The sequence below is a fragment of the Geotrypetes seraphini genome, chromosome 7, assembly GCF_902459505.1.
Source record: "Geotrypetes seraphini chromosome 7, aGeoSer1.1, whole genome shotgun sequence".
Classification (NCBI taxonomy): domain Eukaryota; kingdom Metazoa; phylum Chordata; class Amphibia; order Gymnophiona; family Dermophiidae; genus Geotrypetes; species Geotrypetes seraphini.
In genome coordinates this window covers 35001172-35025524 of record NC_047090.1, presented here as the reverse complement: position 1 = coordinate 35025524, position 24353 = coordinate 35001172, and the positions used below count along the sequence as shown (strand labels likewise).

Genomic DNA, 24353 nt, shown 5'->3' with positions numbered 1-24353 from the left:
ATTTTAGCGCTCGCGTTAAGGCCCTAACGCATCTTTGTAAAAGGAGCCCTAAGTCCGATTAAGGCCGATTGTGAGGTGTTGAGTGCCAGTGTCAGCACTGATTGAGTCGATTGCTCAATTAAAGTAGGGACCGATATCAGTGCCTAACTTTAGGCGGGCTTTATAGAATCGAGGGCCTCTCTGGGTGAAAAGTTCTAATGTTTTTTGACTCGGAGCTTCACTAAGAGATTGGTTACCTGTACGTCCTGAGGCAGCTTTTTTGAAGCGAAACGCTGGCCATCGTCGACGGGTGGCATATCTCTTCCAGACATAATCAGTATTGCTCTAATGAAGCATTAGCTACTTAATCATTTCTGTAGTCTCTCAATGCAGCATAAACAACTTAGGGATTCTATTGCATTTCACAAGGCTTTTATAAAGTGAAACATTATAGAGGAGGTTTTTTTTATGCCATAGAACCTCCTATTTATCTACAATTTTAATATATTGTTGGGTTGGAGGAGGGGATATGAGGCTTTTTCTTACCTCGTGATAAATTTCACAATATTAAGCCGGTTGGTCAGTGCTTGCCAATAGAGAATGACACGGTGACAAAATTCATCACCGTTCCCGTCCCCGCGGATAACCGCGGGAAATAATCCCATGTCATTTTCTAGTGTCTATTTCAACCTCGGTCCTTCTACACCAGCACTCTTCAAAGCAAAGCTTGCGGGTCAGTGGTTGTGCCCAATTATACTCTGATTCTTCCCTCTCTCCTTAAAGAATGACATGAAGATGATTTCCCGCGGTTATCCGCGGGGAAGGGAACGGTGATGAATTTTGTCACCGCGTCATTCTCTACTTGCCAATCCCTATTTTGTTTTTATTCAGGTTCTTGGGAGACTATTTGTGAATTACTCCTTAGCATTCACGTGGTGTGTGTGTTTACAGTGCTGCAAATATTTTGAGAGTGTGGTTGTTTGTGATTTTAGAAAATTATTAAAATAAATGTGTGAAATTAACTGGAAAAAAAAAAGCCTCCAAATCAGGAAAAATCCAAACAAACTGAAAATGTTTGGCTTGTCCATCCCTTCTTTTCACCCTGAATCTAAAGAAAACAACTTTGCATGAATGATATTTTCTCCAGCACTTTATTTTGGAAGAACTATGCATGCTTCAACAGTTTTGTTTCAGCAATTTTTTACTTTTGCCACATTTATCCTTCGATATGAATCACGTTACTTTATTTCTGAGCATAAAATTTTTGGATAGATTAATATCTACAAAATCTGCATTATGAAATTTGATATATAGGTTATAGAGATCATCTTAAAAGACCAGCTTGACATTCACATGTAAATAGCCTACATAAAAAAATAGTGATTTTAGAAAACCAATATTTGTTTATTTGCTGTGAAAAAGTGTGGTGGCCGTGTTAGCCCACTCTTCAAGGTAATGGGTAGAAATAATGCTGATTTGAAAGCTTTGACAGCTAATCATAAACTACACTAACATAACATAAAATCGGCCTTCTATACCGCATAACCATTGGAGTTCAATGCGGTTTACAAAAGATTAATTAAGAGCAAAAACAATGGGATCATAGTTAGGAATTTTGAAAAGAGATAAGCTTTTAATTGGCTTCTGAAGTTTAAATAAGATGTAAAAAGAAAGTGACAGAAGACCTTGTCATGAGATGCCGCTTGAAAAGAAAGTATGTGATCGTGATATTTCTTACTTTTGCAGCCCTTAACAGGTGAAAATGTGAAAAGGGCATGAGATCTTCTACTATTCCTCTTGGAAGTCGGATAAAATATATTTGCTAGGTATCGAGGAGCCTGCCCAAAAGCAACTTTATAATATATGCAGCCCAATTTGAAAATTATACGGGCTTCCACTGGAAGTCAATGCAGCTCCCGATAGAAGGGAGACACATGGTCAAATTTCTGTAGTCCGTAAATAAGTCTTACTGCAGTATTCTGAATGAGTCTCAATCTGGTGATATTTTTCTTTGTATTAGCAAGATATATGATGTTACAGTAATCTAATTGACTTAGTAACATTGCATTAGTGATTTCTATTCCGCCATTGCCTTGCGGTTCAAGGCGGATTACATAAGAGTTGTCATGAAGTTACAAGATATATAGGCGGATTACATATGAATTGTCGTGAAATTAGGTAATACATGTTGGGTAATTTGAACATTTTAGATTTGAAAAGGTGTAGACAGTGTAGTAGGTGGAGCTTAGGAAGGAACAATGATAGTAACAAGTACCAATGATAGTACCAAGATTTTAAATGCTGGCATATCGATATATGGTCTAATAGTACGGAGTTAGTCCACTAAAAAAGATATTTTTTTCCCCTAATGGTTTTGTTTTATTTCTACACATTACCTATTTATTTGCTGCAATGCACGGCAGGCACCATTTGAAAGGGAGTATGGTATGGGTATAGTTGGGTCATAGGCACTCCTTATAAGAAGCTTGAAGAGGTTAAGCCTCCCTAGCCCCAACCAGAACCTCCATTCTATCCTTCTGCCACTGTCATCGTCACTGTTGCCTTCTCAGGTCTGCAGCGGTGGTGGCAATAGTAAAATTAGTGGGAAGATGTTTGAGACCATTTCTTTGGGCATGCCGCCACTAGCTCTGTTGGTTTCACGCCCTTCATCTTCTCATTGTTTATAGCTCTGTCGCTGCTGCTGGGAAGGTAACAAGAGGATAAATGGAAGGGAGGTGGAAAGGGGAAAGAGAAAGAGGGTAATATTGGGGAAGAGAAGGAAGGGACAGAGAGAGAGAGAGTCATCCTACTGGATGTTGGGAGATGGGAGAAAGAGATGGGACGATGCTTGAAGAGGAAGGGGAAACGAGAGAGAAGGGGGGTGATGGATGGAGACAAGAGAGAGAGGTAGGATGATGCTGGATGGATAGAGAGAGAGAGATGAGAAGATTGTGGATGGCAGGGAAGGGAGAAGAAAACAGAAAGAAGATGCTTGTTTGCAGGAGGAAAGTGAAGGGCACAGAGGAGATACTGCATGACAAAGGGAGAGAGAGAAAGAAAGTCAAAGAGAAAATTCTACATTGTAAGAGGAGAGAGAGAAATTATAAAGAGAAGATACTGGATGGCAGAAGGAGAGTAACAGATATAAAATGTTGCATGGCAAGGGAGAGAATAACAGAGGAGATGCTGGATCTGAGGAGAGGAGATGCCAGTTGGAGGGAGAAAGGGAAGAGTTAAAGAAAGACATGAAAAGTGTGCCTAAGTTTGAGGTTGGACGTTTTGTGCAAGACATCCACAACCCCAGTAGGAAAAATGTCCATTTTCAAAGCTGCCAAACGTCTATTTTTTATTTTTGAAAATGAGTCAGGTATAAGTTTTTGTCCATAGGACGTCTACCTTTTTTGGCCATTTCCAAAAATAAAACATCAATGTACTCGTCTCCCGCTGGACTAGGGAGACGCGTACAGCCGCCTAGGTTCGCCTAAGGCTACTTCCGGGGCAAACCACACCCATGCCTAGGTGAGCTTAGGCAGGCATGCGTGTCTCCCTAGGCTCCCGGAGGCACTGCCAATGTAGGCGGCCTGCCTTGGGAGCTTTTTTTTTTTAAAAAAAATGTACATCCCGATTAGCTGGCTAGACAGTGGTAGGACGCCTACCACTGGCTACAATCAGGACGCTGTGTACAAAATCCGGGCCTTAGTCTGTTCTAGTATGGCAATGCTTATGATTTTATATTCTAAGCATCCAGTGTCATTCTTTAGTGTATCTCAACCTCAGTCCTTCTACACCAGCATTCTTCAATGCAAGGCTTGAGGGTCAGTGGTTGTGCCTATTCATACTCTGATTCTTATTTGAGCCAAGTATAGGATAATGAACCCATTGTGACATCACTGATGAGGTTGGCTCTTAGGCATTGGTGGAATGAGGCATTATAACATCACAATCTCAGCTCTGGAATGTTGCTACTCTTTGGGTTTTAGCCAAGTACTTGTGACCTGGGTTGACCACTGCTGGAAACAGGATATTTGGCTTGATGGACCTTCAGTCTGTCCCAGTATGGCAACGCTTATGGTCTTATGTTCTAACCATCCCATGTCATTCTTCAGTGTCTCTCATCCTCACAGTCCTTCTACACCAACATTCTTAAATTCAAGGCTTGAGGGTCAGTGGTTGGGCCCATTCATACTCTGATTCTTATGTAAGCCAAGTATAGGATAATGAACCCATTGTGACATCACTGATGAGGTTGGCTCTTAGGCACTGGTGGAATGAGGCATTATGACATCACAATCTCAGCTCTGGAATGCTGCTATCTTTGGGTTTCTAACAGGTACTTGGGACCTGGGTTGGCCACTGCTGGAAACTGAATACTGGGTTTGATGGGCCTTCAGTCTGTCCCAGTATGGCAACGCTTATGGTCTTATATTCTAAGAATCCGGTGTCATTCTTTACTGTCTATCTCTCAACCTCAGTCCTTCTACACCAGCATTCTTCAATGCAAGGCTTGAGAGTCAGTGGCTGGGCCCATTCTTACTTTGATTTTTTTCCTCTTTCCTAAAGAATGACATGGGGATAGTTTCCCATGATTATGCACTGGGATGGGAATGGTGATGAATTTTGTCACCATATCATTCTCTAATTCTAAGTATCCACAATGTTTATATTCCTCTCTTTTAACAAGCAGAAGACATCTCGTGAGTTTAACTCCAAAAAGAACGCCTATCCACTCTGTACCTATGAAAAACACTTTAGCTCAGTGTATCGCAAACTGTGTGCCACAACACACTAGTGTGCCTCCTGAGATTTCAGGTGTTACTCGAGACGCTGGGGAGGAGGAGAGGTGCTGGCACTGGCTGACGGCCTACAGGACATGCCTCTTGCGGCAAGAAGTACATCCTGTAGGCAATCAGCCAGCACCAGTGCCTTTCCTTCTCTCCTAGCATCTTCCCTTCTGGCGCCCCCATACACACACACACTGGAGGCTCAGGGCCCATCTGGAGAGCCTTCACGGCATGCACGGATGTCGACGTGATGCACTGGCGGATGCCTCGATCCGCGGCCACTACTTTAGTGTGCCGCAGCTCAACAAAGTTTGCGAGACACTGCTTTAGCTGAGCAAGATCTTATTTGGCTTAATTCTTAAGTTCTGCGCATTGCTCTGCAAGATCACTACATTTTTTTTTATTTTGATTTGTACAATTTGATTATAAATGCAAGAAAACCATATCATTCAATATCACATATTGGAAAGTATAAATTATTTAAATGCTTTTTTGTGTGGTTTCTGACTATGTGCCTCTCTTATCTGGAAATTTTCTTGCAGGTCTTCTTCAGACAAAATTGCTTTCCCTAAATAGAATGATTCCTTCATGAAAAAGAGAGTTCAATATGAGGTGTCACTTCACGATAAAACTCACGTCTTACAATAACGTATTAAAACAGTAGAGCTTTCATTTCTTTTCCTTTTTTCTGGTTTTAGTAATATTTTCAGAAAAGCAAGCAGTGACGGAATTGGTAGTTCAATTGCCTACAATTTGGCTTGATAGCCAAGCCAGCTATCCACTTTCAATTGGTAAATAAGTACTACAATTATTATTTCTACTAGTCTTATAGCCCGTTACATTAACGGGTGTTAGAATATATGTGTGTGTCTGTCTTTATTTCTTTCTCTCTCTCTCTCTCTCTCTCTCCTTACCCGCCCGCTTTCTGTATTTCTGTCTTTCTTTCTGTCTTTCTTTTTCCTCGGCTGTCCACCCATTCTCCCTTCCTTTTACCTTCCCTGTGTCCACCACCACCCCTTCACTGATCCCGTTATCCAGCAGCAGCCCTTCTCCCTTTTTTTAATCTCCCTCCTGTCCAGCAGCACCTCTTTCCTGTCCCCCTGTCCAGCAGTAGGCCTCCCTTCCTTTTTCTTCCCCCCTAGCACCTCTTTCCTGCTCCCCCATCCAGCAGTAGGCCTCCCTTCCTTTTCCCCCCCATCTCTTCCCCTGTCCAGCAGCACTCCTTACCTCACGTCTGCCCTCCGCTGACAGCCGCCTCAAGCCGTAGCGGCCTGCAGCCACCGACAGCTGCGGCGGCATGCAGACACCAACAGCCTTCGCAGCCTGCAGCCGCCAAGAGCCGCCGCAGCCGACAGCCTCCGCACCGCCTGAAGCTGACATCTCCTACCTGCGGGGACCTACAGCGCACGGAAAACGGGAACACGTGGGTATTAGAATAGATTTGTGTGTCTGTTTTTCTTTCTGTCTCTCTCTCCTTGGCCGCTGTATGTCTGTCTGTCTTTTTCTGCTGTCTGTCTCCTTGGCTGCTGTATGTCTGTCTGTCTTTGTTTTGGTGTCTGTCTCTTTTAATCTGTCTCTGTAGCCCCTGTCTTTTTTTTCTGTTTGTCTCTCTCTCCTTGTCCAAATTTTTTTTTTTTTCTTTAAATCTGTCTCTTTAAACGCCTGTTCTTCTGTGTGGTGTTTTGACTGTCACCTTCTGTCTATCTCTTTGGCTGCTGTCTGTATTTCTTACTTTTGGTCTCTCTGTCTGTGTTTGTTTTGGTGTTTGACACTTTGGCTGCTGTATGTGGATTTTTTTTTTTCTGTCTCTCTCTCTCCTTTTGTCACCTACCTTTTTTTTGTGTAATAATGGAAGTTTCACAGAGTAAGTTGTTTGAATTATTTCCCCTCCATTTCCCTCCCCCACACTACTTCCCTATGCAGCAGCAGCATTTCCCCTACCCCCCTTTCCTTTTCCGTGATCCCGACAAACCCGCGACTCCAGCAACGTCTGCAGCACTCTACACATGCTGCTTCGGGGCCTTCTACTGCCCTGATTTGCTCTGTCGCACCTCTGAAAATGTCATCATGGACGTGCCAGGGTAAATCAGGGCAGTAGAAGGCCTCGAACCAACGTGTGTACAGTGCTGCAGGCTGCTGGAGTCGGGACCGCGGGAAGGGAAGGGCCTAAGGGTGTCGGTCGGATCGCGGGAAGGAAGGAGAAACTGATTACTCTGTACTGCCGACTCTCTGCTGTGCTGGAGCTGGATGAGCCTGAAGCCGCGAGTGTGGGGCCGTTTCTGCAGCCGCGAGGTGGAGAGCAGGGAGGCTTGTCTGGCGCATGTGCACTCCTACCGCCACAGCCCGACAGAACAGGGATCAGGGAAGCACGCAGTGAGAGTGCGCATGCACGCTTAGCATTTCATTATTATAGATAGTGCTATCAGACGTACGCAGCGCTGTACAGAGTCACAAAGAAGACAGTCCCTGCTCAAAAGAGCTTACAATCTAAACAGCCAAGACAAACAGGATGTCAAGGATACAGTTAATGTACTTGCTGGGTTGGAGGGCAGAGGGGAGTACAGGACAATCAAGCCATTGTGACATCACTGATGAGGTTGGCTCTTATTGGTAGAATGAGGCATTATGACATCACAATCTCAACTCTGCTTCCCAAAGACTGAAACTCTTCACACTACTACTACTACTATGAATTATTTCTATAACGCTACCAATAGGGTTACCAAACATCTGGATTTCCCTGGACATGTCCTTCTTGTGAGGAAATATCTGGGGGTCCGGACAGCTTTTCAAAACCCAGTACTTTGTCCGGGTTTTGAAAAGCCATCTTTCAATCACGTTGGCAGGGTGGGAGGACTGCCTCCTGCCTGACCAAAGTAGGCAGCTGGGGGAGGAGGGAGCTAGGGCAGGCCTGGGGGCAGGTTTAGAGTGTCCGGATTTTACAATCATAAAATCTGGCAACCCTAGCTACCAGACGTATGCAGAGCTGTACAGAGTCATAAAGAAGACAGTCCCTGCTCCAAAGAGCTTACAATCTAAAACAGATAAGACAGACAAACATGATGGCATGGATTCAGTTAAGGGGAATAGTTAATCTGCTGGCTGGGTTGGTGGGCAGTGGGGATTATGGGCAGGGTTATGGATTGAAGGCTATATCCAAAAGGTGACTTTTCAGTCTGCTTTTAAACAAGGGAAGGGGCTTGGCGGACAAACGCGGGTAATTTATTCCAGGCCTAAGGGGCAGCTAGATAAAAGGAACGAAATCTGGAATTGGCAGTGGAGGAGAAGGGTACAGCTAGGAGGTGTATGAGGAGAGAGACTGAGGGGCAGCAGAATGAACACACTTGTAGGTCAGCAATAGAGCTTGTATTTGGCCTTAGTCAGGAGGTAAAGATAATTGGAGAAAGCAATGGCAAATCACTCTACTAGCAGTCTATCAATGAACTATCGTGCAGATGGCAGCCCCCAAAAGTCATCCACAGCAGAATCCTTTTAATCAGTTAAGTAAACAGAGAGGGGTTTTCTATTAAGGCAAAACCATTTTAGGGGAATTCATGAATATATCAGCAAGATGTAGGCACAACAAAAGTGTGTTGTTGTTTTGTGGGTAGGAGTTATTATTAAAGGTATAAAAAGTAAGATCCAATGAGGAGGTGGTACTTAAATCCTTGGACAGTGAAAGATTTTGAGTCTCAGGTGGTACCCTCTGAGGATCTGGGAGCTACATATCCGATGTGAGGATTATCAGGACTGTATATGAAATAATACACTCCTGATGTGATACGGCTATGTGGATCTTTACAAATTGATTCATAAAAATTAAGTGCTGTTAGCAAATAAATTATATATAAAAATAGGCATACTTTTCTGCGCATCTACTTTAAATGTATATATAGTAAGAAACTCCAAAATCAAATGGGATCTAAAGTAAGGAAAACAGGCACTATATATTTTTTTAAAACTTTATAATACTGCATAATCACAACCTGTCCATGAGGTCACATAAAAGTTGATATGGTCCATATGTACCCTTGGCTAAATCGCAGTATAAGATGGCCCAGTGTACATGATTAATATCTCACTTATACCCCAGAATAATAGTGTTGATAATAAGCATGGACTTACTGACCATTAATTCTGATGATTAATGCATGTTCATTGAAGAATAAGTTGGATTTGATTTATGATCTAAACAGTAACTTTTGTATAAATTCAACGTTTTGTATTTCTGAGTCTTGGCGTTGGGAATCTGAATTCTTTCCTCTACTTATTCTGTATCAACTACAGAAAGATGGTAGAAAAGGCAGGTGTTTTAATGATATTTTAAAATACCTGGGGGGCTTTTTACTACATTGCAATAGGAGTAAATTTTTTTTTCACTCAGAGAATAGTTAAGCTCTGGAATGCATTGCCAGAGGATGTGGTAACAGCGGATAACATAGCTGGTTTTAAGGAAGGTTTGGACAAGTTCCTGGAGGAAAAGTCCGTAGTCTGTTATTGAGAAAGACATGGGGGAAGCCACTGCTTGCCCTGAATTGGTAGCATGGAATATTGCTACTCCTTGGGTTTTGGCCAGGTACTGGTGACCTGGATTGGCTACCGTGGAACGGGCTACTGGGCTTGATAGACCATTAGTCTGACCCAGTAAGGCTATTCTTATGTTCTTACATGTGCCAAGTATAGGACAATCAAACCATTGTAACATCACTGATGAGGTTGGCTCTGAGGCACTGTGGAATGAAACATTATGACATCACAACCTCAGCTCTGGAATGTTGCTCTCATTGGGGTTCCGGAATCTTACTATTCTTTTGAGATGCTGGAATGTTGCTACTCTTTGGGTTTTGACCAGGTATTAGGGACCTGGATTGGCCACCATGAGAACGGGCGACTGGGCTTGATGGACCATTGGTCTGACCCAGTAAGGCTATTCTTATGTTCTTATGCATTTACTGGTCAGTACGGATGCAATTCAATAACTAGTTGCCTCCATCCCCCCTCCCCCCCCCCTTCCTGTGTGGTAAGATCCTATTCTTTAATGGAACCAAAACACATACTCTAGGTTCCTTTGTAGAAAGCAAGAGTAGCCCCATATTGGTGCACGTGATGTTTAGGCATTTACATTTATACCCCCTTTTGAGGACATGTCGAGGGGCCTGGCTTTACAAAACCTGGCACTTTGTCTGGGTTTTGAAAAGCTTGGACCAAATCACTTTCGGGCAGGAGGGCATTTGTGCACACGTGGATGCCCTCCTGCCCAATGAGAGCAGGCAGGAGGGGGCAGTGCTAGGGCGGGACTGGGGCATAACAGGACAGGGATGGGTGGAACTGGGCGGGGCTAGGGGGGTCTGGATTTTCCAAACGGAAAATCTGGTAACCCTATCCAAAATAAATTACTTCTGTTCTTTCCCTTAGAAAATTGGCAAGAGCAAATTGGTATCCCTGTTTTAAAGCACCTGTTCTTTGTGATAAAACATACAGATTTGGGGGAATTTAATATTTCCTTCACTGACCTAACCCCCCCCCCCCCTCCCCGAATTCCTATTTTCCTCTTGGCTAAAATTTCACAAACTATGGAACCTGCCAATCTTTTAGCCACCTCTGAAGAGGACAATTTTCAATCGGGTCATTTTACTCAGGTAACAAGCTTTAAAAATTGTCCCCCCCCCAACACACCTTTGTAGTAATTGAAGTTTCATCCTCTTAAAACCTCTGGCAATTCTCCGTCACGCCACAGATAGTCACAGAATTTGTCACGGACTTCAGTGACAAATTTTGCAGCTTGCCACATATATGGATTTCAGGAAGATTTAAGGGCTGGCTACTGATATAATTGATTTTGGTTCTTCTTTTAGTAATATATGAAATAGTGATGACAATTGGTGGCTGTTTTATCACAAGCTTGTCTTCTTCTGTGCCATTTTCAGTTTGTCCTCCCTCCCCCCCAGTCTATGGAATCTGTCTGAATTCTAATAAAACCTCTGTTGAACGTTGAGCTTGATATTAAATATATCTGCAGGGGCTGTATATTAAAGACAGATGTGGTTATCTCCTGCTCTGAGTACAATCTGTAATTTAAAAGAAACTTTATTGTTCTCAGTGGAACAAAGGACCGCATTAACACCAGTTGTTGCAGGAGTGATTTTGATGAATTAACTGTGGTAGGACTGGGTGAATAAAAAGTGTTTGACAAGAAGACTACTGACATTGTAGAGTAATTTCCACTTATGTCAATAGCTTATATTAGGATAGGGGATGGGGGTTTAACAAGCTAGCTGAAACAAAGAACTTATGGAGAGTTGATGCCCAAGATGAAGGCTTTATTAAAACAAATAAATAATCCACATAAAAATGTCTAGGACCTGAACCACTGGAAACATATGGACCCAATACTATTGTCCCATATAGACCCAACACTATTTTCCTCAGGGGTCCCTGTAGGTCCTATGAGCAGACTAGTGGATTAAGTACTAAAAGCAAACAATATACCTCTAGGCTGGTGAGATGTACTCAAGAAGCATGAATGGACAGTGGCGTACCAAGGGTGGGGGGGCGAGGGGGTGGTCCAACCCGGGTGCAAGCCCTGAGGGGGTGCTCCCGGCCTTGAAGCCATTGGTATCTGGTTCCCCCCCGACATCCGGATTCTCCCCCGCCCCCCGCACCGTTTGCGGTGGAGAAGCAGCCTGCAGTGGGATCGCAATGCCAGCGACCCCTGCGCTGCTTCGGCGCTGCTTCCTCTGCCGTGGTCCCGCCCCTCCTCTGATGTCAGAGGAGGGGCGGGACTGTGGTGGAGGAAGCAGCGCCAGGATCGCTGGCATCGCAATCTTGCTGCGGGCTGTTTCTCTACCGTAGGTGGTGCAGGGAGGCCAGGGGGGATGAGCGGTCCTTCAGGGTTGGGGGGCGAGCAGTTCTTCGGGGTGGGGCGGGGCATCAGGCCTTCAGGGTGGGGCGGGCAGGCAGGCCTTCAAGGGGGGGACAGGCAGGCAGGACTTCAAGGGGGACAGGCAGGCAGGCAGGCCTTCAAGGGGGGGGGGACAGGCCTTTAAGGGGGGGATAGGCCTTCAAGGGGTGGGACAGGCAGGCAGGCCTTCAAGGGGGGGGACAGGCCTTCAAGGGGGACATGCAGGCAGGCCTTCAAGGGGGGGACAGGCCTTCAGGGAGGGTGTGCAGGCCTTCAAGGGGGATGCAGACTTTTAAGGGGGGGGACAGGCCTTAAGGGGGGGACAGGCCTTAAGGAGGGGACAGGCCTTCAGGGGAGGGGGGCCCTGGTGTAAAAGTACATAGAGGGAAGGGGGGTTCAAAGAGACGCGCATATGCCAGAATTTGGGTGGGAAGAAATAATGGGTCTGAAAATAGAGGAGAGGGAGAGAGATGATGGACCATGGGTTTAAAAACCGAAACTGACGACAGACGTCAACTTAACATGATACCTTTTGGAGAGGAGCGGCAGCTTTGAAGCACGTTAGTAAGTCATGATAATTTAAGTTAAAATAAGAGTTAGGTCCTGGTTAGAAACTACTTAGAATAATAATTTTGTGTTTTTTAGATTATATGTGGGAGCCTCAACTCTGAAGAAAAATATTTTGAAACATGTGCGTGTTGGTAGAGGCGCTCCCAAGTATCCACTACATAGAAAAAAATAAGTAAATTTAATATGAAAAGTTTCTAAATAATATACATAAAAAATACATAATATCGATCCTATGACGATCGGGTGATGGTGATTTGTTTCACACAAACCAAATGGGCTTTGGAGCCCTCTGAGGATCATTATATAGATATTGAAAAATTAGAAAGACTGGAAGGTGTACATTGATGCTATAATTTGGAACCAGTCTATGAATAGCCGGTGATATTGAAGCTATTTATAAAGTTTATAAGAATTGCTGGCCTACCCGGTGAGGTATTCCTAATAGTGGTGGTGGCAGCATGTCAATGTGTTGAGAGGAAGAGGTGGTCAGGGAAATTCTGCTGAGCAAACTCCGGGCCCATTTCCACCCCCCAGTTAGTCCACTCCACTCAACTGGTTCGCACACTGAGTGGGTCTTTGGGTGTTGTTCCTGGGTAGTTGTTTTGGGATCTCTTCCAGTGGTTTGTCAGTATCTCCTTGTGGTCCAAGGAAGAAAACTTTGTTAACCTTAGTATTGACCTTCAGAATATGTTTGTAACAGCGCTGCTTGTGTGGCATTAAGCTATGTAGTGATCGAAATGAAAAAACCAGACCTTTGCACATTTTTGCACTATATGGTGGGTGTATGAGGAGATTCACATTTCCTGCACAGCTAAGTCCTTCTGAAGTTACCTTGTTCTTTCTGTATTTGACATCTAGCAAGGTCTCTGTTTGGAAGGAAAGATCTAAGCTTAAAAATGAAGTGGCCAGAAGTTATGGTAAAAGCAGATAGCGTTGCTGGTTTTAAGAAAGGTTTGGACAAATTCCTGGAGGAAAAGTCCATAGTCTGTTATTAAGACATGAGGGAAGTGTCTGCTTGCCCTGGATCAGTAGCATGGAATGTTGCTATTCTTTGGGTTTTGACCAGGTACTAGTGACCTGGATTGGTTACCATGAGAATGGGCTACTGGGCATGATGGACCATTGATCTGACCCAGTTAGGCTATTCTTATGTTATGTTCTCATCTGTAGGGGCCTTTGTTTTCACTTCTTATTTTAATGTATTTTTTTTTCTGGGAACTTATCAGTGTTTTTTATAACGGGAACAAAAATGGAAGAGAATTAATGTGTGTGGAATGGGGGGGGGGGGGGTAACTAATTTCTTCAGCTAAATAATTCAATCCACCTCAACCAGACATAGGAGAACTCATGCACCATTCACACACCCTCCAACCACAAATGTCAAAAGAAAAAAAAACTGTTCGACAAACTCCTAACACTCGACCCCAAACTCTACAACCTATTGACCTCGACCACAGACTACAAAACCTTCAAAAAAGAAATAAAAATCCTATTCAAAAAACACATAAAACCGAACTAACACAATCAGAACTGTCCCAAGCATCACCTGCAACTACTCCATATGTACTTCTAATGTCATGACAATTCAGACATAATTAATGTTATGCTTCGAATAATGGTTACATACATGAGGTTCAATAAAATAAAATTTTCACTGCCTGTTTCTATTCTGACCATTTATTCCATTTCATGGTTATTACAAAAAATATTTTTTACATAGGGGGGTGCCAAAAAATGATGGGCCACTGTGAATGGATAAGAATGGATAAGAAGCTAGTACTGATATTCAGAGGTAGGAAATGATGTTAGGCAGCTGTGCCTGTGTGCCTTAGAGATGAGTTGCTGTGAGAAGTCTTGGTGGCCATTTTGACTGAGGACCCAGTGGGATAAGGAAAGACTGAGCATCCTCCTGCCTGGAAGAGGCTACTTGATCACCAGGGCATTTAAAGGAGGCCCAAGGAGGGCCTCAGGTGGTGGAAGGACAGAAGTGTTGCGGTTGGGGTGGCAGACCCAGCCCGACAGAATCTGCTCTCTGATTATTCTTGTGGGGTGAGGGGAGGTAGGCAGAGAGTGGTCGTGCAGAAAATGAAGAATGGCTGAACCCGGATTTTGGGCTGGTTTCGGTGCCAAAGCTGAAACAAATCTGGAATTTGGTCAACCTATCATTTGAGTTTATCTAAGTCATTCTGCAGATAACTAACCAAACTTATTTGCAGAGTCCAGATCCAAATCTAATTATTCTTCTCAGACTTTCTACTTCCACCCAAGAAGGTCTGAAACTCTGTCTGAAGATGTCATTCACCAATCACCGTTTTATATATTCTGGAAAACAACAAGACATTTTGATGATTTTAGGCAAAGCAATCAACTGATTAGATAACAACTTTAAACTTATGGCATGAAGCCTAGCTCCTTGATTTTTAGGTTGATGTAAAATACTAATGAAAGATAGATTGACTAAGATGAAATCCCTGTCTGTGTCTACAAAAAGAACATAAGAACGTAAGAATAGCCTTATGATGTCAGACCAATGGTCCATCAACCCAATAGCCCGTTCTCACAGTGGCCAATCCAGGTCACTAGTACCTGGCCAAAATCCAAGCTGTAGCAATATTCCATGCTACCTATACAGGGCAAGCAGTGGCTTCCCCCATGCCTTTTTCAATAACAGACTATGGACTTTTCCTCCAGGAACTTGTCCAAACCTTTCTTAAAACCAGCTACGCTATTCGCTCTTCCCACATCCTCTGGCAATGTGTTCCAAAGCTTAACTATTCTCCGAGTGAAAAAAAATTTCCTCCTATTGGTTTTAAAAGTATTTCCCTGTAACTTCATCGAGTGTCCACTATAATCAACTCAAAACTTATTTTCTTCTTCTTGGGATTTTGCCTACATTGATATACACAATAAAGATGGTAAGTGAGACCCACTGAAACAACTCCAAAATAACAAAAAGAACTCACTGAGGCTGCCTGCAACATTTGAGATAAGTAAATTGTGAAGCTACATTGAACAGCAATTCAAACTAATATAAGTGGTTTTAAGAGAAGACTCAGTGGAGAAGATTTTATCAAAATTAATATTAAAAGGAAGAAAGAATCATAATAAAAGAAATAGAATAAAAAAGAAAGGGGGAGGTTTTTCAGGATCAATGAATGAAATGTGGAACCTTGTCGGATTTGGCCGAGGTTTATTTCCTGCTACCAAGCAGGTTTTCTGAGATCCTTTTCCTTTCCTTTTTACACTTTATGCTTTGAACAGTGTGACCCTGGGCAAGTCACTTAATCCCCCCAAAGCCCCAGGTACATTAGATAGATAGATTGTGAGCCCGCCAGGATAGACGAGGAAAAATGCTTGAGTACTGGAATAAATCCATGTAAACCAGGGGTATCAAAGTCCCTCCTCGAGGGCTGCAATCCAGCCGGGTTTTCAGGATTTCCCCAAGGAATATGCATGAGATCTATTAGCATAGCACGAAAGCAGTGCATGCATATATATCTCATGCATTTTCATTGGGGAAATCCTGAAAACCCGACTGGATTGCGGCCCTCGAGGAGGGGCTTTGACACCCCTGGTGTGAACCGTTCTGAGCTCTCCTGGGAGAATGGTATAGAAAACTGAATGAATGAATAAGCAAGTAAGCCTACTTCACACACAAGACTAACTAGTTGCACTTTTGAATATTTTAGGCCTGATATTCAGTGCTATTTAGATGGCCGGAAACAGCTCCCAGCCTGCTAAACAACGCATAGCCGGCTACTCCATATTTAGCGGGATATAGCCAGGTATCTCCTCCTGAATATCCTGCTTAGTAGATTGGTCAGTGACTGCCTATGTCTTGGGACATAGTCAGTCACTGCCAATATTCAGAGTCTTGGTTAAGTTCACCAGATAGATAGAGGTGCATGTGCCCCACATGTGGCGAGACCAAGAAGTGTGGCTAATTCCGGTTTGGGGGAATGGAGCCCGATGCCCAGCTTGTACGGTCCGAGTCTCTTATGTGGCGAGGGACAGGTGAAGGTTTGACAACTCCAGTGTGTTGATCTCTTTATTGTCACGTACTGCATGTGGGGAAACTGTACAGCTTTGGAGAGAGAGGGAAGGCCTCTTTACTGGTAAGTTGAATACTATAAATTTATCATCCCCATTGTGGCTGGTGTGATAGTTAACTTCACAATTGGCATTTTAAAAAGGGTGACCTGGGTCTACACAGACTGGTGGGTGAGGCTCTGGTCTCCTTGTTGGGCAGACCAAATGAACTATGAGGGTCTGTTTCTGTCGTCATTTACTGTGTTCCTGTATAAAAGAGTAGTCTTTCTTGGGGCATTGAAAATGAGCTGGCTATGTCGTGGCCAGCCAAAAATAGACTGGAAATTCAATACCAGTTCGCTGGATACGGCATCGCCATTAAATTTCCAGATTTGCTATGGATCGCAGGAGATTGCTGGTGATCTTCTGTGGTTTGAACATTGAGAGGTTTGTTTAGACTTTAACTGGCTGATATTTAAAGTGATTTAAGCTTGCTTGAGATATTCCTGCCTGCTTAAATTGCCTGTGACTGCCTAGTCACCAATATTCAGTGGAATTTATCTGTGGAACTTATCTATTCAGTGGAAAGTGCTACTGAATATCAGCACAAAACAACTATAATGTGGACAGTAGAGAATGAAAGGGGACAAATTTGTCCCCATGGGAACTCATTTTCCCGTCCCATCCCTGCTAGTTCTTTTCCTATTCCTTCCCCATCCCTGCAAGCTCAGTCCTCATCTGCACAAGCCTCAAACACTTCAAAATCCTAAGTAGCAACATTCTAGAGCTCAGATTGTGATGTCATAATGCCTCATTCCACCAATGCCTAAGCTCTGTCCTCATCTGCACAAGCCTCAAACACTTCAAAATCCTAATTAGCAACATTCTAGAGCTCAGATTGTGATGTCATAATGCCTCATTCCACCAATGCCTAAGCTCCGTCCTCATCTGCACAAGCCTCAAACACTTCAAAATCCTAAGTAGCAACATTCTAGAGCTTAGATTGTGATGTCATAATGCCTCATTCCACCAATGCCTAAGCTCCGTCCTCATCTGCACAAGCCTCAAACACTTCAAAATCCTAAGTAGCAACATTCTAGAGCTCAGATTGTGATGTCATAATGCCTCATTCCACCAATGCCTAAGCTCCGTCCTCATCTGCACAAGCCTCAAACACTTCAAAATCCTAAGTAGCAACATTCTAGAGCTCAGATTGTGATGTCATAATGCCTCATTCCACCAATGCCTAAGCTCCGTCCTCATCTGCACAAGCCTCAAACACTTTAAAATCATAAGTGTTCGAGGCTTGTGTGGTTAAGCTAGAGCATACAGGAATGGGACAGGGACAGCGAGAAAACTCACAGGGACGGTATGGGGAAATTGAGTTCCTATGGGGATGGGGACAAATTTGTCCCCGTGTCATTCTTTAGTGGACAGTTCAGGGCCGTTGCTGCAGAGGAGCTAACTGTGTGGCAAATTTCAGTGCCGGCAAAACACATACTGTAGCTGACTGGGAGAATTTAGGGCAGCTTCAAAGCTGTCCCAATTTGTTCAGATAGCTATATAGATTCCTGCACTGCTTAACAGCTGGGACTCACATATGCTTTGGTGGGCACTGCTGTGTGGCCTGACACTCAGTATCTGGGGCTAATTTTGCCCATGGCTGTCAGCGTTTGAAAAAGGTTGACACCTGCAGGCTGAATATCAGTCAGTAATAGTCTAATGCAATGGTTCCCAACCCGTCCTGGAGGACCCCCAGGCCAATCGGGTTTTCAGGCTAGCCTTAATGAATATGCATGTGAGAGATTTGCATATAATGGAAGTGAGAGGCATGCAAATCTGTTCCATGCATATTCATTAGGGCTAGCCTGAAAACCCGATTGGCCTGGGGGACATCCAGGACAGGGTTGGGAAACACTGGTCTAATGCATGTTAAAATTATTGTGGGTTGTTTTTTTTTTTTTTTAACCAAATATGCATAAAGTAAAATTAACTTACAATCCAAAACTTGAAACAATAATAACAACAACAGAATTTTAACAGGATGTTGTAAACAGAGCATGGAATCCATAGTAATAAGGATTACATAGGCCCCCTTTTACAGAGGCGATTAACACCTATAGGGATTCAATGGGTGATTGCCGCACGCCAGCCATTATCACTTCTTTGTATATGGGGGAAGATAGTAAGTTGAAAAAAAGGTAAACATCATGCATAAAAGATAATATAAATAAATTAATGATAGAGTCATGAATTATTATCTATACTTTTTTTGAAAGTGGTCCACTTCTGAGAATATTTATTAGAGAATTTATTTTTCTTAATGAGATCTATGTCGTACTGTATCTATATGTGAAACAAACTAAATTCCACCACCTGGAATAATCGACCGTATGGAGATTTTTCCAGGAAGCTAAGACAACTTTCAGACTAAGGGCTCCTTTTACTAAGCTGCGGTAGCGTTTTTAGCGCATGCTGCCCCCCCCCCCGCGCTATGCGCCAAGAACTAACGCCAGCTCAATGGTGGCGTTAGCGCCTAGCATGCGTGGCAATTCAGCGCATGCTAAGTGCGCACTAAAACCGCCTCTGCAGCTTAGTAAAAGAAGCCCAAAGAGCAAAACATAAATAAAAGGCAGTCCTAGCCTGGAAGTAAGAATTGAGAACATCCCAATTTTAATTTTAAAAAAATATTTATAGCAAATGGGATTTGAAATTTTTAACATTTTACAAATAGTATCCCCAACATGGGACCAGTATTGAATCACATGTGTACATTAAAAAAAAAAAAAAAGCCTTGGGCCAGGACAAAAGTAGCTGGTCCTTTTTTAAAAGGAAGTGAAATATGACATTTTGTTGAGATTTCCTGTTTCAAGCCAAGGCAGAGCCTTCAAAAACAAAGAACATAAGAATAGCCTTACTGGGTCAGGCCAATGGCTATCAAGCCCAGTAGCTCATTCTCACGGTGGCCTATCCAGGTCCCTAGTACCTGGCCAAAACCCAAGGAGTAGCAACATTCCAGCATCTCAAAGAGTATCAAGATTCTGGAACCCCAATGACAGCAACATTCCAGAGCGGAGATTGTGATGTCATAATGGCTCATTCCACAGTGCCTCAGAGCCAACCTCAGCAGTGATATTACAATGGCTTGATTATCCTATACTTGGCTCACATAAGAACAGCAATACTGGGTCAGACCAAAGGTCCATCAAGCCCAGTAGCCTGTTCTAACGGTGGTCAATCCAGGTTACCAGTACCTGGCCAAAACCCACAGAGTAGCAACATTTCATGCTACCAATGCAGGGCAAGCAGTGGATTCCCCCATGTCTCTCTCAATAACAGATTATGGACTTTTCCTCTAGGAAATTGACCAAACCTTTCTTAAAACCAGCTATGCAATCCCAAAGGAATCATTTTTTTACTGAAAACATCCTGAATGAATAAACCAGGTTTCGAGAAGAAGCAAAAATACTACCGAAAGGTTAGGACAGGGGAGGCAATTCCGGTCCTCGAGAGCCACAGACAGGTCAGTTTTTCAGGATATCCACAATGAATATGTATGAGATGGATTTGCATGCACTTCCTCTTTGAGATGCAAATCTATCTCATGCATATTTATTGTGGATATCCTGAAAACCTGACCTGGCTCTGGGTCTTGAGGACCGGAATTGCCTACCCCTGGGTTATGACATGCACAGAAGGTTCATAGTGGTGAAGATATGTGGATAGGGCCAGAGACTTAACACGGTCTGCATCTATACAATTCACAGACAATGGGTAGAATGAATGGATGTTCTGGTCTTCGACTGTAATCGCATTCTGTGCTAGCATCTGCATCTGTGGCAGTGAATCACAAGCCAATCAATAGCCTCTAAGATATCAAGTGCTGGAAGTTGATTGCACCATTAGTGAACTGATAGAGGGGCAGTATTAAAGTCCTTGTGTGTTCCAAGACATGGTATAAGAACTCAAGAGACAGAAGAGTGCATTAATTTCTTCAAGAAAGACGTTTCCAAATTTATTTAAAATTTGTTATTCCGCGTATTCAAGCTTCCAAGTGGAGCATAACAAAAAAACAGGCTTAATGCATTAAATATATTTTATATACACAAAATAAGACTAGTAAACATACAAGAACAGTAAGAAAAGGGGATGAACTACATTAATGTAAAGAAGAACGAAGAAGGGAAGTGCATAGGGGTCGGGAACCTATTAAAGATCAAAATTAAGGGAACTAGGACGTTTATATGTCAAAAGCATCCTTAAATAGAAATGATTTTGGTTTAGATTTGAAACGATCTAGGAACGTCTCTTCCCTTAATTGGAGTGGGGTAGCATTCCCCACCGGCTCGAGAACCCAAAGGACAACCCAACAATATCAGTGCTCAGGATCTAGCAGACTTCTTTCTCAACAAAATCAAAACTGTACAATCAGAGGTAGCCAAATCAATCTCCACCGAGACACACATGCTCAGTACATCTCAACACACCCCTGAACCCACCAAAGCAGATCAAATCTGGACCTCGTTCACCAATCTGTCCATCCCTGACACAAAAAAACTATTATCCAAACTATCTGTGCGCTGCAGCTCCCTAGACAACTTGTCCCTCTTACCTTCTCACTGCCACTCCTGGACAAATCACCACCTGGATCACCAACTTACTCAATAATTCCCTAAACCAAGGCCACTTGCCAAAGATAATGGGAAAGATTGCCCTCAACCTGATACCAAAATCACCAAAGGCAGATGTTTCTTTGGCTTCAAATTATAGACTTATCTCCGGCATACCCATTTTCACAAAAATCATTGAGACCTACGTAAGTAAACAACTCACAATTTACATGGAGCAGCACTCATGCCTCCACCCATCCCAATTCGGATTCCGTCAACAACATAGCACAGAGCTTCTCCTCCTCACCTTAATCACAAAAACCAAACAACTGCTCAGCACGGGACGCCAAGCAATACTCCTCCAATTCGATATTTCAGCAGCCTTCGACTCAGTTGACCACCATTTACTACTAATAAAACTATCAGAAATAGGCATAACATGCACAGTGCTACAATGGTTCTCAGATTTCTTAAAAAACAGAGAATATATTGTTAATAAGAGCGGAAAGGCCTCCAACTCCTGGAAAGCCTTCTGTGGTGTGCCACAATGCTCCCCACTCTCCCCCATCCTATTCAATCTCTTCATGATTTCTCTAGGTAACATCAAATTTGAAGACGAAAGCATAGTGTCATACGCAGATGACATTTTTCTCCTTATTCCCATAACCAAAAATCAATCAGACTTACCCAACAAAATCTCACATAATATAGAAGAAATCCAAAATTGGGTAACAACCAACAAACTGAAGCTAAACTCAACTAAAACCAAAGTTCTATACTTCCACATGGCCCAGTAAATGGCATCTACAAGTATCACCCTTCGATCAGGCGAAACCCTCTCCATAGATGAAACCTCCAAAATCCTAAGTTGCATACTGGACTCCACTCTAACCATGGAACCCCAAATATCTAGTCTCTGAAAGAAATTCCTCTACACCAGGGATCTCAAAGTCCCTCCTTGAGGGCTGCAATCCAGTCAGGTTTTCAGGATTTCCCCAATGAATATGCATTGAAAGCAGTGCATGCACATAGATCTCATGCATATACTTTGGGGAAATCCTGAAAACCCGACTGGATTGCGGCCCTCAAGGAGGGACTTTGAGATCCCTGTTCTACACCCTGAGACAATTAAGACTAATCAGACCTTACTTTCACCAATACCACTTTGCCTTAATCGTACAACTGATGATCCTACCACAACTGGACTACTGTAACTCCATCTACATGGGAATCAACACTGCTCTAATTCACAAACTCCATCTCATCCAAAACACTGCCATAAGACTTATCTTCAACCTGAGAAAATACGACTCAAATCACAACCTTCATCAAACAAATGCACTTGCTACCCATCCCATCACGAATAACATTCAAAACATCTTGCATCATTCACCACATACTTTATGGAAACTCTGCGGCCCCATTCATCCAACTCTTCTCAATAGCATGGTCTACTTCCCACAGAACCCTCAAATGGATGCTACTAAATCTCCCATCCACTAAAGATCTTCACTATAAACGAGTTTTGCACTCCATGCTTACCTTCCTACGAGTCAAAACTTGGAATGGCCTTACAGAAAAGACCAGAACTGAACCTTGCCACATCATCTTCCAAAGAAAACTGAAAACCCATCTGTTCGATACTTAATCTCCTGTACCCTCTCTTCTCTCCCCTTCCTCTCCCTCTTACCTATCCACCTCCTCTCTCTCCCTCCTCTTACCTCTCATTACAGTCGCCTTGAGCCTATATAGGTATGAGAGACGCAAAAATAGAAGATTAGATTAAATTCCAGGTTGGGGGAGCACTAACGGAAAAGATGGACGAAAAACATCTTGTGTTTATGTGTCATAAAGAAGGTATTGATCATAAATGCTGAGGATTCGATCTAAGAGATCTTTCTGGCACGTATGGGATAAGGAGATGCTCATATGACAAAAAATTAGCAAGTCCGTGCACCCAAGAGAAGAATCCCCAGCTTTTAAATCGCAGGGAGCCTGCTTACCAAAGTGCAGTAAAGTTTTGCATTTGCTGCTCATTCATTGCAAAAATGAATGCACAATAAGTGCAGAGGGTCTGCGCTAAATGTTGGAGGCATTTGCAATCTGGCCCTATATGGTTTACCCCTTTATCACAAATTATCATCTGCATCCAGAATTATCATCACTGCACTTACCGCTTCTTATTAGGTCAAATAACAGTGCACACCAGTGTCTCGCAAAATTTTTTGAACCGGGGCACACTAAACCTAGTGTCCCCGGCTCGAGACACCCGGAAGTGCGCTGGCGTCGGCGCATGCGCAAAGGTGCAGGCATCGGGAGATTGCTTACAGGACGTGCCTCGTCCTGTAGACAGACAGTCAGCTGGCGCCAGCATCTCTCCTCTTCCCCAGTGTACCGCGACATACCTGAAATCTCAGGAGGCACGCTGGTGTGCCGCGGCACACAATTTGCGATACACTGGTGTACACTGAACAAAAAAATGAGCGCTAAAGCCCAGATTCTATAAATGATGCCTAAAGTTGGGTGCCTAGATTGGCGTGTCTAACTTACCTTATATACTCGAATATAAGTTGATCAGAATATAAGTCGAGACCCCCATTTTCCCCCCAAAAAGGAGGAAAAATGGTTGACTTGAATACAAGTCAGAGGCTTAATATTGTGGGACAGGATCCTGGCTAGGACTAGTTGTTTCGCTGAATCACAGTCCCAAAGTTTAAATAAAGGTGGTAGAACACAGCACTCAGTGCCTCCCAAGAATTGCACACTGAGATTTCCTGGTTGATCAAAACAAAACACTTTAATGGAAAACAAAACTCCAAACACAATTTCAGAAATGGCACGAGCAAAAAGGACAGGCTTCCAGGAATTCAATTCATTCCTCATAGGAAGCAAATAAGTCTCACTTTAGCACAAGCCGTGCTTTCAGAGTCAGTCCAGTCCATCAACAAAAAGTCCTTAACTTTCCCTTCTGGCCTTACTCAAGGCCCAACCGAACAGTACATGCACCAAACACTTGTTCTTTGAAAACTCTCTCTCTGGCTCTGTTGGGTCGAGCTGAATCCCCAACAGGTTGGGAGGAGATGAGCCTGTACACCACAGGTGTTGCCGCCCTCCCAAGAGACAAGCTCAGGTTTTCCTTCTTCAACCCCCAAGCACAAGTCAGAGCAGTATACAAACCGCTCCAAAAAAAAATAAAACACAAACTCAAAACTCCCATGAAGGAAAAGAAAACTGATTGGCTTAACAGCCTACTCACAGTCCATTGCATGTTCTTCCCAGTCAGGCAAAATACAATCCTCCTGGTACTCCATGTCATAGTCCTCAGGCTGGGCTTCTGCGACTGGTTTGGACTGGCTGGCTTCCAGTTCCTCCATCTCCCAATCCTCAGGGAAACTTCCTTGTGCTGGCCATGGTTCAGCTGGGAGGACTGGCTTCCTTCCCAGCTTCTTTTCAGCTCCTTGTCCCAGCTGTCTCTCCTCTCTA

General features: G+C 43.4%; 1 protein-coding gene across 10 annotated transcripts in view; it reads right to left on the bottom strand.

Annotated features, from left to right (window-relative positions):
* The window catches only part of MGAT4C (MGAT4 family member C), a 200673-nt gene that overhangs the window by 137655 nt on the left and 38665 nt on the right, over positions 1–24353 (bottom strand). For 2 of the 10 annotated variants that reach the window (XM_033951044.1, XM_033951037.1), the window contains exon 2: positions 24127–24350. The exons of the other annotated variants lie outside the window; for them this stretch is intronic. The gene's annotated coding sequence lies outside the window, so the exon portion shown is untranslated. The remainder of the gene's footprint in view (positions 1–24126; positions 24351–24353) is intronic. 10 annotated transcript variants of the gene reach the window in all.